The following is a 6,821-nucleotide window of genomic DNA, read 5'->3' on the forward strand; positions in this document are numbered from 1 at the left end:
TAGCACTAGTCCCCATATTCTCAAATTTCTTTGTAAGAGCATCCAATTTTGCAGACAAAAGAGTGACCGCATCTACATCAAACTTCCCTGATGCTTTAATTGTTGGGTTTACAGAAGAATAGCCACCACTTCTTTCATTTGCCCATTGATGATGATTTTGTGCTACACTGTCAATAATTTCTTCAGCTTCATCTAAACTTTTGTTCATAAGTGCCCCTCCAGCAGCTGAATCAAGGGACACTTTGGTATGATAGTTGATACCATTATAAAAAGTGTGCAACACTAACCATCTTTCCAACCCATGATGTGGGCATTGTCTGAGTATACTATTATATCTATCCCATGCTTCAAAAAGAGATTCTGAGTCAGTTTGCTTGAAGCTTGCAATTAAATTCCTCATATGAGCTGTTTTGCTTGGTGGATAGAATTTATCAAGAAACTGTTGCTCACACTGCTCCCAAGTGGTGATGCTATTAGGGGCCAAAGAATTCAGCCATTGTTTTGCCCTATCTCTTAAAGAAAACCCAAATAATAATAATCTAACTGCTTCTGAAGGAACTCCATTCATTTTCATGGTACCACATATTTCATAAAAGACCTCTAAGTGTTGATTGGGGTCTTCATGAGGTCCTCCACCAAATTGGTTCTGCTGCACCATAGATATAATTGCGGGTTTGATCTCAAAGTTATTAGCTTCCACTGAAGGTCTTGAAATACTAGATCGAAAACCTCTTGCATAAGGTGCTGCATAATCCTTGAGTGGTCTATTCGCCATGTTCAAATGTTCCTGTTCTACAATTTGCCTTTGCAGAATTCTTCTTTTATGGAAAGTTCTGTCAATCTCAGGGTCAAAAGGAAAGAATTCCCCTGCAAAGTTAGATATTCGCATACACAAGAACAAGATACCAAATGACAATTCAACAGAAAAATAAAAATAAAAGAATCAAAAATGCAGAATTGAATTTGTACAAAAAAGAATTAACAAGAAGTAAAAGTTATACAAGAAAGTAAAAACAGAAATCTAATGATTAGTTACAACTATGCAATATGAAAGGAAAACAAATGTTATGTTTAGTCTAACTCAATTGATAATTCCTAATGTTATAGCGCAGTCCCCGGCAACGGCGCCAAAAACTTGTTACCCTCCACAAGTGTACGGAAATGTCGCAAGTAATATAAAAGATAATCGTATCCACAGGGATTGGAATAAGCACTAGAAATGTCTCAATGCGAATTAGCTAAACAACTATCCAATTGTTTCAAATGCAAAGTGAAGGTAAACAAATCTAATATTAAAGATCAACAAACAAGAGTTTAGTGTTTTGGGTTATGATAAAGGGAGATTCTAGGAGTTTCGGTTTCTTTATAAGATTTCTTGAATGTAAATGGTTCACCAATTCTTATCCCTCAATTGCCAAACACTTGTAGAAAGTTGTCGGTTCTCTCTTGCAATAGATAACCGGCTAAGGACTGAGAAATGTATCTAAATATGATCAATTAGACGTGAACCTACGTTGTCCTTACACAGAAGCACACCTATTACTATGCCTTCCTCGGATATCAACATAGAAGCCCACAACTTATTAATCTATTAAGATACAAGAAACTAATCACAAGATCCATCCTACTCTCTTGAATATTCCTATTTCCTCTTCAAGATTATCTCTCAAACGTCCTTACACGGGGTTGCACCTGTCACGTGGATCCCTCGGATGATCGAGTGAGAGTTTATCTTTACAAAGTCCACAAGAAATCCAAACAATCAATCAAGAATGAGAATTAAGCACAAATCACCATTAATCATTCAAGATCTAATTGATACAAGTAAGACAATGTCATTGAAACAAGAAAATGGCAAATCCACAAGAGATTACATCAATCCATCATACAAATACTCCCTTAATCCTAGAATACAAGATCTACTCCATGAATCGAGGAAGAATACCCGAAGAAATAAAGATTACAAGCATTTCTTAAATCCCCAATCCAAGAAACCAAGAAAAGGGGGAAAGAGAAAACTTATCTACGAAGAAGCCTCGTCTTCGGATCCAATCCTCGCTCCGGAGTCGAAATCGTCAAGAACTCCCTTAGAATCGCCCAGAAATCCTCCCAAGAATGGGAGGAAACCACCAAATCTTGCCTTCTCCCAAAGGGGGAGAGATCCCCTTTCAATTCATGAAGGAGGGTTTAAATAGAGGAGGAAATCGGGCGCCACACGGCCCCGTGACACGGCCGTGTGAGATTCACACGGCCATGTCCAGTTCCTTCTCTGCCAAAGCTGCACGGCCGTGTGACTCACACGGCCAGGACCCTTCTGTTCTCTGGAAATGCTACACGGCCGTGTGTTGCACACGGCCACCACCTACTTGGCCTCTGGAAACCTCACACGGCCGTGTAGATCTACACGGCCATGTAAGGCATCTGCTCTAATTTCTTCGAATCAAGACACGGCCGTGTGAGATTCACACGGCCATGTCCTCTTCCCTTCCTGTTAAAACTACACGACCGTGTATGGTACACGGCCTGATGCTCTCTCCCTTCAATTCCTTCCAAGCTTGCCCGAGGACGCATAATCTTCACCAATTTCGACTCCTGTGTACAGAAAATGCACAAAAAGCAGATCTCCGAACCAAAAGAGTAAATATGCTAAAAGGAAAGCTGGAAGTATAAAAATGCATAGATCAAGCATGCTCAAAGTATGTAAATGTGCGTAAAAACATGCATAAAAGAGTATATAATCTACGCACATCAACGAGTTCGATCGTCGGATGCTTCCCGCACCAACAATCTCCCCCTTTTTGATTATGGCAACTCAAATTCAAAGTTAAGTAAACATATATCAAATAACGAATAGATGAAAACATTTAAAGCAAGCTTAGCAATTTTGCTAAAGTAAACTCTATGAATTTAAAGTATAGCATCAAGTTTAGGCTCCCCCTCAACTGTACTCCCCCTTTAATATTCATTATTTTAAATTTGAATTTTCTACTCTCATGTTTGAATTTGAATTTTACAATTATTTGAGTATTTGAATTTGTAATTTGCTACTCTCCCCTTTTGCCATATATCAAAAAATAATCAAAAATAGTCATTTGATTTTTAAAGAGGGATAATAAGATTTTGACAACACTTAACATTTTATAATTTTCATTTCTTACCTTTAACTAAGTGAAAGGTTGATGTTAGCTCTTTGGAAACCTAGTTAAAATTAGAAAACCACTAGAAGGTGGAACCTTTTGACAGTCTTTAACTAAGTTGAAAAAGCTAGTAAAACTATATATAGAGAAGTACTTGTTTAGATTTTGAAAATTTGTTAGTGAAATATTTGGAGCCAAGTGATTTTTAAGAAAATATTTTTGTGAGCTAAGTTTTAAAATTTTGAAAATAAAGATTGGACCTTAGCTAAGCTCTTTGCAAGTATTGTATTTTGAAAACTATAGCTTAGGTTAAAAAACTTAGCTTAATTTTAAACAATATTAAATTTTAGGACAAGGAGGGAGTTAAGTAGCTAAAAATTTGGTTTAGGTTATTTAGTTGGTCCTTAAGTCCAAGCATGAGTCAAGTTCAATAGATTTCAAATTATTCAGTTTTACTTTTAGAGGTATCAGAGCCCTAAAGATCACACATGCTTAATCTGAAAACTGAGTATCCTTTTACCAACTGTATAACCTTTAGCTACTTGCTGATTTCCTAGTGGGCAACAGCTTCCACTTGGTTAGTCAAGTTAAGTCAATTTGGTCCAGATAGATTTGACTAGAGCTGAAAAACTTGACTTGATTGATGTATATTATGTGTTTAACGCCCAGACTCATATTGATGTACAGATATAAGCATTCTTGAGTCCAGGCTGTACCCTATGCATCTCACACCGTTCTATGTCTTTCAAACACAATCAAGGTATACCTAGGTGTTTGTGAGATGCTCTGGCTTAAATCTAGGGGAACATGATTTCTAGGGGGAAAGCCTAAATAAAATCCAATTTTTGAAACTTTAAGAAAAAGGGATTTTAAAATTATTTTTCCTATATTTTTAAAACCAATTTAAAAGTTATTTTGAAATTATACTCACAATTTTTTTAAAAAAGTAACACATAAGTTCTCAATTAAATATAAGGCAGCTAATCATCAGATGACCAACTCCAAGATACAATCCAAAAGATGAGTAAGATAGGCAAATCCAAGAAGTGAATGACATGTCCAGACAGTCTAAAAGATAGAATCAAGCAGGCGGATCGTCAGCTGGAGGATCGACTAGAGGCTGCTCGGGTGGCGGCTGAGGCTGTCCCTGACGCCGAATCTCGCCTCGGAGAGATACGAAACCAGCAGTCATCTCGGATCTCATAGATCAAAGGAAGCGATGACTATCTAGCACAGCTCGTCACATCTGAGTGGACTAGATCTCAAGCCGAGTGAGTCTGTCCTCGACAGAGAGTGGTGCCGGAGATGAAGGCCCGGCTGATGTGGAGGGTCCGGCAGAGGTGGAAGGATCTGTGAAAAATTCCTCTGCCAGGAAATCAGGCCACTCCTCATCCGCATGTGGTACTTCCTCGGCCTCTGGAGCTCCAGGGGCAGCGGCTGGTGGTGGTCGACCCTTCCAGGCCATAATCCCCTCGGCAGTGACCTCTGCCCCCACTAACCTAAGGCTACGCTGACCTAACTCATCATAAATGGTAAGTGGGATGAGTACCCCTCTAGTGATGTCTATCCTAGAGCTGGAGAATATCTGGGTCAGGATATGGCAATAAGGCATATGAATCACTCCAGATGTAACTGTACTAGATGCAAGAATGATGTTATGAAACATATGGAGGGCTATGTCGATATCTAGGTGCTGGCTGAGGGCATACAGAAAGAACGAGTGGGACGGTCGCATCTTCGAGACGTCTCGAGATGAGATGGGTAGGATACATGCTGTCAGGACCCTGTACATAGCATAGTCCTGAACTCGAAGAAGAGTGGATCTGAACTCGGTCAGGCCCAAGGGTCTCTCCTCCCCAAAAATATGCATGTAGATTTCATCTAAGGTGATGTGGGAATAGGGATCACCAAAAGGTAGCTCCCTACTCGGGTAACATAAGAATGTACACTGGGACTCCCTAAGCTCTAAGCTGGTGCGAAGTAGGGAGGGAGTAAACTGAAGATCAGCACCACCAACTCTGGTGGAATAGGTACTATCATCAACCTTTTCAAGGTTGTGATAGAACTGGGTAAACAGATCTTGGTTGACTGTAGTAGTACAGTCAACCAGTTTATCTAGATGATAGTAGTTTATCATCTGGATTGCGGGTTGACAATATTGGGATAAAAATTCCCAACCAATATATCTAGATTTAATGGACTCAAAGGTGAACCTAGCGAAATCTATCCTATGCTGTTCCGAGGGGAATCTAGGGTCCGTGGAAGAGGCCCTAGCCGGTGTGGGATCCATAATACGACGCTTCCTATTGTTGACATTATACAAAAACATTGCAAAACTAGCAAGAAATCTAGGAAATAGATGATTGAGAAGAGTTTAGATTATACCTGGGAGGCATAGCTAGGATTAAAGGAGGAAGAGATGGGTTGAAGGCACCTTGGTTGGGAAGAATCGGATGAAGTTGTGTTTCGGCAGAACACGAACAGAAGGAAGAGCATCTGTTCGTGACAAAAGGATGAGCGAAGTCGCCTTAAAGGATCTTTAAGGCGCCTTTGGAGGCGCCTTAATGATTCCATAAGGCGCCTTAGATAGGCGGCAGGAAATTTCCCGCCGCTGTTGAGGGCGCCTCCCACGTGTGGGAGGCGCCTTCATTTAGGCACCACGTGTCCCTTTAATTATTTTTTTTAATTAGGTTTAATTAGTTTTAAGTTAACACATATTTTAGGTTAATTAAATTTTGACAAAAATAATTTTAAGTTAATTTCTGAAAACTAATTTTAATTAAATTAATTTTGAAAAATAAGTTAATTAATTTTGAAAAATAAGTTAATTAATTTTGAAAAATAAGTTAATTAATCTTGAAATAATTTTTAAACGATTTAAAATGATTTTCTAATATTTTAAAAAGATTTTGAAATTACGTTTTAAAATAATCTTGAAATTAAGTTTTAGAATAATTTTGAAATTAAGTTTTAAAATAATTTTGAAATTAATTTTAAAATAATTTTGAAATTAAGTTTTAGAATAATTTTGAAATTAAGTTTTAAAATCATTTTGAAATTAAGTTTTAAAATAATTTTGAAATTAAGTTTTAAAACCATTTTGAAATTAAGTTTTAAAATCATTTTGAAATTAAGTTTTAAAATAATTTTGAAATTAAGTTTTAAAATCATTTTGAAATTAAGTCTTAAAAATAATTTTGAAATTAAGTTTTAGAATAATTTTGAAATAAGTTTTAAAATAATTTTGAAATTAAGTTTTAAAATCATTTTGAAATTAAGTTTTAAAATCATTTTGAAATTAAGGTTTAAAATCATTTTGAAATTAAGTTTTAGAATAATTTTGAAATTAAGTTTTAAAATCATTTTGAAATTAAGTTTTAAAAATAATTTTAAGTTAATTAATTTTGAAAATAATTTTAAGTTAATTAATTTTGAAAATAATTTTAAGTTAATTAATTTTGATTGGTTTAATTTAGTTGAATTAACTTGATTTAAGTTTAAGTCAATTTTAGTTTTAATTTCTTAGTCATCTCATCCGATCGAAATTTTCAATCAGGAACCCTATAATTGTTGTGAGATGAATTATGGTTGAATTTTAGGGTCTGGTTTAACTTTGTGTTAGATTCAGGTTTAGGTTTGGGTTCAACAAGTAAGCATTCTTTGGATAAACTTCTGGGCTATGGT

The 6,821-nt window shown here is 36.4% G+C and overlaps 1 non-coding gene across 1 annotated transcript; it reads left to right on the top strand.

Annotated features, from left to right (window-relative positions):
- Window positions 1–296: 296 nt before the first annotated feature.
- LOC121974001 lies at window positions 297–402 on the top strand. Its single transcript, XR_006109890.1, has one exon. It is a non-coding gene; the product is annotated as a small nucleolar RNA R71 (small nucleolar RNA).
- Window positions 403–6,821: the final 6,419 nt, after the last annotated feature.

This window comes from Zingiber officinale, chromosome 4A (genome assembly GCF_018446385.1).
Source record: "Zingiber officinale cultivar Zhangliang chromosome 4A, Zo_v1.1, whole genome shotgun sequence".
Taxonomy (NCBI): domain Eukaryota; kingdom Viridiplantae; phylum Streptophyta; class Magnoliopsida; order Zingiberales; family Zingiberaceae; genus Zingiber; species Zingiber officinale.